Here is a 13,590-nt window from a genome sequence, read left to right on the forward strand (position 1 = left end):
TTTTACCATGTGAGTACTACTCATATGGTAAATTTATCATATGAACACTACTCACTTGATAAAATCGTCGGTGAATCTGTCACACTTCGCTTTCATTTATTTTTTTTTAAATTATATATTTCTTATTCCAAATTGGCTTTTTTAGACTTCGAAGCATTTATTTTATTCATTTATAATGCAAACTCGAATAAACAAACGTCAATTCAAATGTTTAAGAAAAAAGAATTCACGGTAAGAAAAAAATAATTCACCGTAACGTTCCAATTCGGTTTTTTCGCCAAACCAAATTCAGCTTAAGTTACCACCAATTCTTATCGCTTACTCCCAATTCTTTTTTTTTTACTGGGTGACTAAAATTAGTTAAAAGTTTTGTAGATGCAGTTGATTTATTTTTAATCTATTTAAAAATGACTTATTACTACAAGTTAAATCACGCCTGTTGTCATGATTGAAATATAAAAAAATTTGTGCCTTGTGTGGTAGAAAAATTGTTTGCGGATTTAAAATTACAATATTGATCATCCAACTTTTATTCCCAAAAATTATAGTTATGTATTATTATTATTTTTACATTTAATAAGTATAAAATAATTGCACTAGTAATTTCAACTGATCTGCACATCGTAATGAAGCAATTTTTCATTATAATGCATAAAAAAACAATAAATACATAAAAAGTCATGCAGGAGGATCGGTTACGATTTTGAATCTTTGAAATTTTGTTCATTTAGTGTCCACAGATTCATAATATATAAGAGTTTTTTTTCGGCATCGGGGACCAACTTTTTCTTTATTTAAGACAGGTGTGTTTACAACATGAAAAAAAGCAAGTAGTGCGCAAATTTATTTTTAATTATAAAAAATCAAGTTCAAAATTCAAAAATTTTAAAAAACCAAATTTACCATTGGAAAGAGCATAAAAAAACCTTCAAAAAACATACCTGCCAAAATTTTTTTATTGCATTTATAGACAGAAAAAATACAAATAGGCGGTGTGAGAGAAAACTGATAAAATTGACTCCCCTCAATTTCCCCCAAATTTCAAAAAAAATTTTTAGGATATTATACTATCAAGTAGGACAACAATTTCCCCAAGTTTCACTTTTTTTCGAGAAATCAATTTTTTAACTCAGGACATTACACGTAAAATGCCTCATATATTAACTTTTATGCATTCTACTTATACATATTGTACATTGAAAAATTTTTTTTTCAAAAATCAAAAATTAAAATCGTTGTAATTCAAAAACTATTTTATCAAATTCAATAATAATTGATTTTTAGACCGAAATCACCATTTGGCTTTTATTTTCGTATTTTACGACTTAGATATTTATCCTTTCACGTAAGTGTCACTTATGGCAGTGTGCACATATGCCCTGAGTTTCGATCCGATTAATACAGTGCAAGCAGACAAATGACAGAGTCATTAGTGAAATCGTAGCTCATTTCAAAACTTTTTTTAATTTTGACGATATTGGGGATAATAGCCAAGTTTTTATTTAATTTTTAATTATTATTTATAAAAGATTTTATTTTGTATAAAAAAATTGTGGCCAGAAAACTCTCTTAATTTGAATCAGTGAAATTTCACTGGTGAAATAGCTACAAATCGGTTACTGAATCATTTAGTGAAATTTTTACTGAAAATCTGTCATATGTATATCACTGATTTCCAGTGTAAATTTCACTAAATGAATCAGTCAATCTGTATTATCGGTAATGGGTAAAGCAGATTGACTGATTCATTTAGTAAAATTTTCACTGGAAATCAGTAATATATGACTGATTTTCAGTGAAAATTTCACTAAATGATTCAGTAACCGACTTCTAGCTATTTCACCAGTGAAATTTCACTGATTCAAATTAAGAGAGCGTATAATTTAACTTGGCGCCCTCGCGGATTGTATGATGCGAATGCTCCACGAAATTGAGATTGAAATTCTGTCTAAAATGTATAAAAAATGATTAAATTGATAGTATAATTATTAAAATCAATAAGTTTTATGCATTTTAAGATGATTATTGTTAAATAATTATAAAAATTTAATGTTTTTATTAATTTTAAACTATTACAGTTTATTATCAACGTTTGTCGATAGTGAATACAGCTGCGCTTTTTGGCAGGTAGGTGGCAGTACTCTTTTTTTCTTTTCTTTAAATTTTTTCTGTATTTTTTTATTAAAAGCAAAACTTTTATTTGTTAAACAGAAATAATGGTGAAAAAATGGAAAAAAATTAATATGTATATTAATCAAAAACATTGGTAAAAAAAACCATCGCCATCGCGTTTATTTTGTTTTATCACACTAGATCCATCTGTCTTTGTATGTAAGTATTTGTTAGCAATGTCAGCGAACTTTTCACATACGTAGTAGTGAAGTGTGCGAACAATAAAGACGTATTATGCAAGTCAGTGCTGTGCGCTTAACAAAAAACTTTTTTCTTGTTTGAAAAGAAGACAATTAAGTGCAGAAAAAATATGTCAAAGACAAAGTAACTTGACTAAAATTGTTCATTAAGATGTTATATGAAACTGTGGAACGTAATATGGTGTTTGGATCACGCGTTTATTTTTGTGTGTGATGTGACGCTAAACGAGGCGTGAGTCAGGGTTGAGCCACCAAAAAATTTTGCAATTATAAAGGGTTCTTGCAATGGAAATTCATGTGTCCACTTAAAGAGATGTCAAAAACTTCATTTCCATTGGAAAAAAAGGAAATACAAATAGATAATTTTTTTTCACTTTTCAGACCAGCTTCGCGATACAAGCGAAAATCTGAAAATTACATAATAAGGGCTTTTTATTTCAATTTCGTGGTTTCTTTACACATTTCCAAGTGTATTTGAATGCCATTCTATCATTTGAAGGTCATTATTAATCATTTATCTGCATATTTCATTGATTTTCTACAGTGGCTCAACCCTGACTACCTCGTTCAACCCTGACTACTTTTTTTTTTGATTGACTATAACTCCGAAACTTTTGGTCAAATATTTTTACAATGTTCAGCAAAAACATTACATTTTAGTAGATCTTTAGAACCATATGCAAGAAATCTTGAAATTCAGCATACAGGGGAAGTTATAGAGAAAAGTCAAAACTATGTCCTACCCTGACTACACTCCCCTACATTATAATTATAAATCTTTAAATAAAAAATATTGGTGAAAGAAATTATTTTTTTTTATCAAAAAAAGGTGAAAAATATTAATTTTAAACGAAAATATTGGTAAAAAAATTCAATATTTAAACAAACATAGGTATTGGTGAGAAATTTATTTTTTTATCAAAAATATGGTTAAAAAATGAATTATTTTTTCAAAAATATGGCTAAAGAAAGATTAATTTTTATTTATTTATTTATTTAATACAATAGTGAATTTTTAAAGGAAATATATATTCATGAAAAAAATAATTGTTTTATGAAAAAAATAAATTTTTTTTGATATAATAATTATTTTTTTACAATTATATTTTCGTTTAAAATTAATTTTCTTCAACTTTTTTTTTGATAAAAAAATAAATTTTTGTCACTGATATTTTTGATTAAAAAAATTTTCATCAATATTTTTGGTGAAATAATAAATTTTTCTCACTAATCTCGGTGAACTTGAATCAAGTTTAAATGAAATGTTTAGTAACTACAAATGTTTTTGCGGATTTTAAATCTTCATGTTATCAGATTTATTTTACAAGAAAAGTTAAAATGATCGGCGGAGGGCTTTTTGTGAAAAACCACTTTTATTAATTTTACAAAAAAACTTATTTGGCGTGTTTTTGTTTATTTTGACAAAATCGAAAGATTAAACCATTATAGTTCGAATGCAAAAATTTTTATATCAAACTTTATTTAATATTGTTTTATAAAAAAATTATTTTATCTTTGGATAGAGCACAGTTAAATAGGACACAGTCACTACGGTTGGTCTACGTTTTGATTTGTGGCCATAAATTTCGTTCTAGGCTTAATTTCGGATGTTTTCACATATGATTGATTCCAAAGTGCAATGTTTCTTCTGAATATCAGAAAATGATTGGACCAAAAGTGTAAAAGTTATAGACATAAAAAAAACATTTTGTCGTTACGGTCGCAGACCAGGACTTCCCAGTAAAAAAGGATTTTTTGATATAGCAGTTCGGAAAATTGAGCAAGCCGTTTGCTCAATTGTCTAAAATGCATTCGGACAATTGGAGTGTTTGTTCAATTGTCCAATGCATTATGCCCAATCATCCGTAATATTTCTCGTGTCTAAAAAGCTGCTAAAATAATATGAAAAACTATTGAAACATTGAAAAAACGGTAGAAAATGCATAATTCTTGATATATACAGAAAAAGAAAGTATAAAAATACCTCGATCGAGGAAGAGTTTTCCGAAAAATCACTTTTTAACTGACGGTCAAGAAGACTAGAGACAGGAGAGCCAACTCGCTTGTTTGTTCATAGAGAGCAGTGGACTCGATTTTGACAGTACGATTGGGCGTACTACCCCGAGGCGCACTAGTCTTCTGCGCACCTAACACATGCATAACTGTATAAACTGCATCTGTGAATTTTAAGTTAGTGTTTATTTGTTTTGTTTACAATTTTCTTGACTTTTTGACAGTCGATTTCAAAAAGACTAAATGAAATGCCGCAAAAAAGACAGTGTTGTATAAATAATTGCTCAAGTGGTGATAAAAATTCGAATGAAAATTATCGTCATCTTTACAAATTTCCAGAAAATGAAGTAAGTATAAATGAAAAGATATAATATTAAACAAATTAAATTTCTTGACATAACCTCAAGGAAAATTTTTTAATGTTCGTTTTTGTTTTGATTAGAAATTGAACAGCTAATATTTTTTAATAATAGTTTTTATAATTATTATAATTGTTTTTGTTTATTATACAGTGTTTTTATTTTAGGAATACAAGAGTAAATGGTTTAATGCCATTGGCCCTCACTTTAAAAAAAGTAAATCTAAAAATCAAAAAAACTTATTTGTATGCGATTTACATTTTTCGAAAGATTGTTTTAATATAGATTCAATTAAAATAATGGTAAATGGCCAAGAAACAACTAAACCAAGAAAATTTGTAACTCTTAAAGAAGGAAGCGTTCCGCAAAATTTCGATGTACGTTAAATTTCTTGCTTTCGGAATCTAAAACTTTTCTTATTTTTAACAAAGTAAATATTTTCTAAATGAATTCATTATTAATTTTTCCAATTGTTTATAATTATTGACAGAATGATTCTCCAAATTCTTCCAAAAATAACAAAATAGAGTTATCACCAAAGTCAGCTCTGAAAGTCAGAATTTCCAACCACGTTATGGCTCTTAAAGTTTCTAAATCACCTGACAAATTTGAAATCTCGTCTGAAAGTAAAAATTACGAAAAAAGCGATTTATTAAGAGATTGGAATTCAAGGTCAATCAATGATTTTCCTCTTCATTGGGGAATTATTGACTCTCCAGAAGGTGTAGTATTTTCATACTGTGGCGACATTTCATTTAAAACAACCCGATCGTTTGTGGTAAAAGATAACATGTCTGTCGAGGTAAGCAAATTACTTTAAGTAGTTATCACAAACTATTACAAACTACTACTTAATAATATTCTTAAAATCTATTTTCCAGATTAGAGCACATAATCATATAACAAATGTTTTTGCATTTGAAAAAGTATGTAGCTTGGATGATGTACAAAAAATTATAATTAAAGTTACCTGTGCAAGCTTGTGTGACAAGGCTTGGACTGGACAATGTAAAAACGGTTTCTTCATACCACAAAATAGTATGAAATCAACAAAATGCAAGGAATACAGAATTAAAAGCAACCGAGAAAAAGATTATGCGAAACGTAGAGCACGACGTTTAATCAATAAAGCCTAAAATGAAAAAAATAGTAGACAAAATTTGAAAAGGAAGTTAAGTCGCTCTATTACTAAGGTACGCATCAAAATACTGTTTAAATAATACTATCTATTTCATGTAATAAAAATTTCTTGTTTTTACAGGTTCAGCAAATGCAAAAAAATATTGAAGATTTAAATAAACGCTATTCGTCAATAACCGAAACTACATTAAATGAATCCATAAAAGACTTACCTATGCAGATGAAAGAAACGGTTAAATGCATACATAGATACGGGCAGACAGAAAACAAAAAAGGGATGCGGTATTCGAAAGAGTGGATTTTGGAGTGTATACTCCTAAGTATAAAAAGCCGTAAAGCTTACCTCCATCTAAGAAAACATAATATCCTTCCACTTCCAGCATTATCCACATTAAGGACATATATGAAAAATATGAAACCACGGTACGGCTTCGACCAAAATGTTTTTTCGATGTTGAAAAAAAAAGTGCATCAATGAAACCGGAGGAAAGACGAGGTGAGGATTACGATCTTCTTAAAATAAATTCTAATTGTTAACTGTTGTAATACTAAACGCATATTTTTACAGGAGTCCTTGTATTAGACGAAATGCAAATAAGCAAAAGTTTAAGCTTCGACAGTGAAAATTTGTCCATTATTGGATTTACTGATCTGGGAGAGCATACTCCCGAGCATCAAAAAAATGAACGAGGTGACCATGCATTAGTTTTTTTGTTTCAGCCGTTTAGATTGAACAATATTGTATTTTATATGTTTTCTTTTTCACACTCCTGATGGCATTTTTAAAAAAAATCATTTTAGAGCTGTAATCAAAGGAGATGGCGGTCCTAAAAGTTTTGGTTTAAAAGTAGCGAGTAAGCTTACTCCAGATCATTTAGATCCAACATTTTTTCAGAAAATGCATGTGCATAAAGCATTTGATGTAAATATCTTGTCTTACGTGTCACTTGAACAAATTACCAAATTACATATTGTGTTAAAATAAATTGAACTTTATGGGTTGCAGCTTTTCTCTGAACGTGTTATCGCCGCAATGAAATTATATCGAAAAACTGATCCCGACTTAGTTGATTGTGATCCAACCATCAATGTGACCACTCGAATTAGTGGCATCATTAATGCAATGACAAGTCGAAGTTCTCAAGGTGCATTATCCACAAGTTCTGCATATATTGAAGTATGTATATTAAAATTTTTTTTCAATAATGATATGTAAAAATAATCTATAATTATAATTATTATAATATTACAGGAAATCAAAAATTTTCGTGAGTATCTCATTGAATGGAAAAACCTTTGCGAGAAGAATAATTATGTATCTATACCGAATAATACATTCCTTGGATTTCAAGTGACTCTGAAAACAACTGTCGAGGTAATGGAATTTCTCTACCGCGCATGTGATTACAAATTTCTTATGACTGCTAGGCTCAATCAAGATGCACTTGAGGTTTGAAAATTCTCCAATTACAATGTATTTAAATTAATTCCGAATTTTTGTATATTCTAAGTTCATTGTTCCATTTTGAATGTTTTTGCAGGGTATGTTTGGAATGATTCGAGGGTGTTGTGGATCACACGACAAGCCGGATCCCTTATTATTCATTCAAGTGTACCGGTTAATTAGTTTCTACTCATTAGTGAAGCCACCAAAAGGTTCAAACGTAGGCAGCCTTGAAATTTTTGAGACACTATTAACTAATAAAGATGATGCATTGCATGAAAACAAGGAAGAATGGAAAACAATTCTTAATGATATTATAGAAAAAGGTGAAAGTACTGCGGAACATTACAATGTAAGGCACTCACATGACTATAATGTCATAGGTGTAAATGACTTTGTATTAGCCTACTTTTCAGGATTTTTGCAAGAAAATCCGGAAAATGGACTTCTTGCAACGAATGTTTAGCGTCATTGACTAAAGATAAAGGAGATTTACCAAGAGATCAATTAATAGACGAATTGAACCGAGGTTATTTAAAGTACCCTTCAGATGATCTCTTTAATCTCCTACATTCTTTGGAAAGGGCAATTTTGCAAACTGTTGGGCAGCAGCCAGTAAATTTCTATACATTCCAGCATATAGTGCAGAACGTTCTTTCACAGTCGATTATTTTTGTTGGTTGTGAGAGTCACAGAAAGTCTTTAACAAAGACAATTATAAATTATTATTTAATGTCTAGAACAAAAATATTGTGTAAACAGTATAATAAAGTTTACAATAAGGCAAGAAAAGACGAACAAAGATTTAGAAAATTATCAAAATTAGTAGATAAAAAAGATAACAAAGAAAATGTCTTCACTAAACCTAAGAAAACAAGAAAGACTAACATGAAAAATAAAAAGGATATGTGCACCATTGGTAAAGGACGTAAAAGGAAAATATTGCACAGGAATCTCAATTACCAAAAAAAAATGTAGGAATAATAAGTAACTCATGTGCATATTTACCTAGTAGTATTTTTTTTAAGAAAGTTTACTTTCCATTTACATTACATATGTTATTTAAAAAAAATAAGAAACGCTTTTATCAAATGTTAATTTAATTAACGAATATTTATAGATTGTTGATTCATAATTAAGGAAAAGAAATGGTTTTTATAACATCGTTTTATAATAAGAGAAAAAACAATTTTTCATTTATTTAATGTATAAATATATTTAAAAATAATCATCAGTATAACAATTTGTGATAATTAAGGACAATAAAGTTATTTTACAATAGTATTTCATATAATTGTCATTAATTCTACACATATGTACCTTAAATTAAAATTGATCAAACACGAATATAACAATTAAATCATAATAATATATAATTTTATTTAGCGATATGTACAATTTTTTTAAATAATATATACAATTACAAATGTAAAATCAGAAAAATAATAATTGATTGATTAAAATTATATGTTGAATTAAAATTCATCAAACACGAACATAACAATTAAATTATAGTAATATATAATATAAATTAGAGATATGTACAATTTTTGGAAATAATATATATACAATTAAAAATGTAAAATCAGAAAAATAATAATTGATTAATCAGGAATTCCTGTGCCACTCAAATTATTATAAAAATATGTAAATTAATAAATCGAGAAAGTAATAATTGATTAAACAAAAACATAAAATTACAATCGTAAAATTGAAAAAAATAAATTATTCAGGGATACCTGTGATACTTAATTAAACACAGTAATAATATATATAATTTAAATTGGCAAAATTTTGGTGACACAGGTCTATTTACATGTTAAATTCACGATTACTCACTCCAACTTGGGACATACATTAAACTACTTACAAAACAATCATCAACAATTTGTAACATATTCTCGACGTCGTTCTCTGTTTTCGGATTGTCCCATTCCATCCAATCTACCAATTTATTTTGATAATATACTTTGACATTTAACTCTGGATCTAGAATAACTGTCAAGTATGAACTTAAATCCTTTGCAAGTTTTAGAAATTTTATACCACCATCTGGATCTTCAACTACCATCCACTGTTTACATGGTAGTTTCAAATGGACCGTATTACTTTTTATAAGTTTATATGTAGAGTTTGCATCTTCAGAAATTTCGTTTTTGTTTGATTGCATCTTTATTAGTTTTTTAAACCTTTATCGTAGAGCTTTAAATCCTATAAATTATTTCAGTTGCAAATATCCTTTTTGGAGGTTATGGTTAACGTCAAATACGATGCTATAACAGAAAGAAATAAAATTGTAATAATAACAAATTATAATAAATTATATATTATAAAAGTGATAACAATTCTCAATATTACATACCTCCTTTTTTATAACATGAATAATTGTTATAAAAATCAAATCGAAAACTTTTATTATTAAAATTAACACAGTCTTGATCAAGATGAATCATCATTTAAACACTTTATTGTTAAATACACTATTCACTTTTTTATATTTTACATTAACATTTATAATTGTAAATATTGAATCATTGAATACACTTTTCTTAAAAAATAACAAACTTGCAGCTGTAGTAAGTGACAGATGGAATGGAATATACTATATGAATTTATACACACACTGTATATACAGTTATGTATGTATTAGATGCGCAGAAGACTAGTGCGCCTCGGGGTAGTACGCCTCATCGTACTGTCAACATTCGCTCTATCGTTAACACTCGAGTTGGCTCTCCTGTCTCTAGTCTTCTTGCTGACAGTATACTGCTGTACTTGAAATTTTATGGGTAAAGAAGAGAAGATTATGATAATGAGTGACACTTCATTATCGACTCTCAATATTTGTCGAATGGTAAAATAACAATGACAAGAAATGTAATTTTTGCTTATCTTTTGTACAATACAAAATTGTCATAAATACATTTAAAAATTGAATGCTATGTACATATAATAGAATTAATCAAAACGTTTATTATTAAATTATATACATAAATAAAATTTAAACAATAAATTATATGACAAGAATGGGTAAAATTATTATACTTTTAGAATAAAAGAGCCCTATTTATTGTCAATTTTTACAATTTCTTATACTGCACTAGTATCATTTTTCTTTAAATATTTCTATTCATTCTTAAATTATATATATATATATATATATATATATATATATATATATATATATATATTTTATTTCTAACATTTTTAAACTTCTATCTATTTGATGGATAATTATAATATATATTATAATACATAATATAAATAATATTAATATAATATTATTAATTAATAATAATATATAATTATAATTATACTTATGTACTAAATAATTTCAAATAATTAAACTAATTTTTTTTAATTTAATTAATTTAATTGAAATTTAAATAAAAATATTTAAATTAGTACTAAAAAAATATAAACATATAATAAAAACATAACAATAAATGAAATATAAAAGTAAGAAAACTTTTTAATTCAATTAATTCAATAATTATTCCTTTTTTAAAAAATCAGAAAGAAATCTACTATTATATTTTACCATTCGACAAATATTGAGAGTCAATAATGAAGTGTCACTCATTATCATAATCTTCTCTTCTTTACCTATAAAATGTCAAATACAGCAGTATACTGTCAGTTAAAAAGTGATTTTTCGGAAAACTCTTTCCTTTTCCTCGAACGAGGTATTTTTATACTTTCTTTTTCTGTACATATCAAGAATTATGCATTTTCTACCGTTTTTTCAATGTTTCAATAGTTTTTCATATTATTTTAGCAGCTTTTTAGAGACGAGAAATATTGCGGATGATTGGGCATAATGCATTGGACAATTGAACAAACACTCCAATTGTCCGAATGCATTTTAGACAATTGAGCAAACGGCTTGCTCAATTTTCCAAACTGCTATATCAAAAAATCCTTTTTTACTGGGTTTACGGTTGGGCCACGTACAAAATCAATGTTGTATGAAGAAAAATGATCCGTAAATGACAAAAAACTACTGAAATGGCGAATCTAATATGACGGATTGCTTTTTGAAAAAAAACTTCAAAATCGCTTGAAACTTGCTATTTGGGGGTTTTTGGGGTCGCTGAATACAAATCCACTGTTTGTTTTTGAAAATTCAAAATGGCGGATCCAATATGGCGGATTGCTTTTTGAAAAAAACTTTAAAATCGCTTGAAACTTGTTATTCGAGGATTAAGGATTAGTTCAACATGTGAAATGTAAACAAACATGAAAATGTAAGAAATGAATGACTATCTTGTGCACGCCTTTTTTAAAAACGAAATAACAATTTTTCTTTCTCTACGCAGAAATGGAAAATTGATATATAAAATTATAAAATGACATCTTATTTAACTAATTATATGAACAAATAATTATAAATATAATAAAATCAAAGTGAAATTGAATTAGACATTTTCTTAAGGTTACGAAAAAATAAGCATTTAAATATATTTGAGGCACGGACGTTGAGAACCTAGGTGGGAAAAAGAGTTGAGCGATTGGACGGTCACATCTTGGAAAGGGTAAAAATCTGAAATTATACCCCCACCAGAGGACAAAGACTAGGTCTTTTACCCCTTCCTACACTATTTTTCCCACCTAGGTTCTCAACGTCCGTGCCTCAAATATATTTAAATGCTTATTTTTTCGTAACCTTAAGAAAATGTCTAATTCAATTTCACTTTGATTTTATTATATTTATAATTATTTGTTCATATAATTAGTTAAATAAGATGTCATTTTATAATTATATATATCAATTTTCCATTTCTGCGTAGAGAAAGAAAAATTGTTATTTCGTTTTTAAAAAAGGCGTGCAGAAGATAGTCAGTCATTTCTTACATTTTCATGTTTGTTTACATTTCACATGTTGGACTTGCCCTTAACTTCAGTTATCTAAGATCCTAATTGTCTATTAGAAATAATTCCATTTTTTGGCCCTTTCTCAATCAGAGTAGATAGAAAAACTACGAAAAACCTTTACGATTCATGTCTATTGAGTATTGGGTGTATGAATTCGAAGTCTACTAAACATTGTTTATGAAAATTCTAATTGATTAATACTGAAAATATATAAAATAATATATTTCTCGATTTTTTAGAAGAGGAGAAAATGATGTTTCTTAAGAATTTTATTTGCTTCCCAATAGGCACTAGGACAAGGAATTACTTTAGGACGTTCCTAGAACTTCTATGTCCGTTCATAAGATATCTTTTGGACGTCATTTGAACAAACATGCATATCCTAAGGATGTCCCAAAGACCATTTGGTCCTCAAAGCTAACTCAAGGCTCGATTAAAGCTCAAGGTTTGCCTATTCCGCAGATAAATATCAGGTTGTATTTACTATACTTTTTAGACATTTAAATAAAATCTTAAGATAAACTTACTGAAACTTAAAAATATTAACTAAAATCATACTTGAGCTATTCTACAATGTATGGTTGTAGCAATAAGCACCAAACTTATAATTAAAATGTATCTGATAGCCCAGTAAAAAAAAAAGAATTAGGAGTAAGCGAAAAGAATTGGTGGTAACTTAAGCTGAATGCGGTTTGGCGAAAAAACCGAATTGGAACGTTACGGTGAATTATTTTTTTCTTACCGTGAATACTTTTCTCTTAAACATTTGAATTGACGTTTGTTTATTCGAGTTTGCATTATAAATGAATAAGAATAAATGTTTCGAAGTCTAAAAAAGCCGATTTGGACCCTATTGAAAAAAACACGTATAATTGTACGTATAATAATACGTATAATTATACGTATTATTATACGTATAATAAGACATACGAATTTGAAACAAGAATTATACGTATAATTATACGTATAATTGTACGTGTTTTTTTTCAATAGGGATATATTTTTGTTTATTAATATATACCTAAATATTATAAAATATAGACACGTATAATAATACGTATAATTATACGTATAATTGTACGTATTATTATACGTATAATTATACGTATTATTATACCTACAATTATACGTATAATTATACGTATTATTATACGTATAATTATACGTGTTTTTTTTCAATAGGGGAATAAGAAATATATAATTTTTTAAAAAGAAATAAAAGTGAAATGTGATAGATTTGCCGACAATTTTACCATGTGAGTACTACTCATATGGTAAATTTATCATATGAACACTACTCACTTGATAAAATCGTCGGTGAATTTATCACACTTCGCTTTCATTTATTTTTTTTAAATTATATATTTCTTATTCCAAATCGGCTTTT

General features: G+C 27.6%; 1 protein-coding gene across 4 annotated transcripts in view; it reads right to left on the bottom strand.

The window, feature by feature from the left end:
• The window catches only part of LOC127277854 (histone deacetylase 6), a 79,867-nt gene that overhangs the window by 44,759 nt on the left and 21,518 nt on the right, over positions 1–13,590 (bottom strand). The window contains exon 1 of one of the 4 annotated variants that reach the window (XM_051299247.1): positions 4,357–4,525. The exons of the other annotated variants lie outside the window; for them this stretch is intronic. The gene's annotated coding sequence lies outside the window, so the exon portion shown is untranslated. Of the gene's footprint in view, positions 1–4,356; positions 4,526–13,590 lie in introns of those variants that run through there. 4 annotated transcript variants of the gene reach the window in all.

Source organism: Leptopilina boulardi, unplaced genomic scaffold, assembly GCF_019393585.1.
Source record: "Leptopilina boulardi isolate dan_hultmark-lab unplaced genomic scaffold, ZJU_Lbou_2.1 LbouV2_187, whole genome shotgun sequence".
NCBI classification, from domain to species: domain Eukaryota; kingdom Metazoa; phylum Arthropoda; class Insecta; order Hymenoptera; family Figitidae; genus Leptopilina; species Leptopilina boulardi.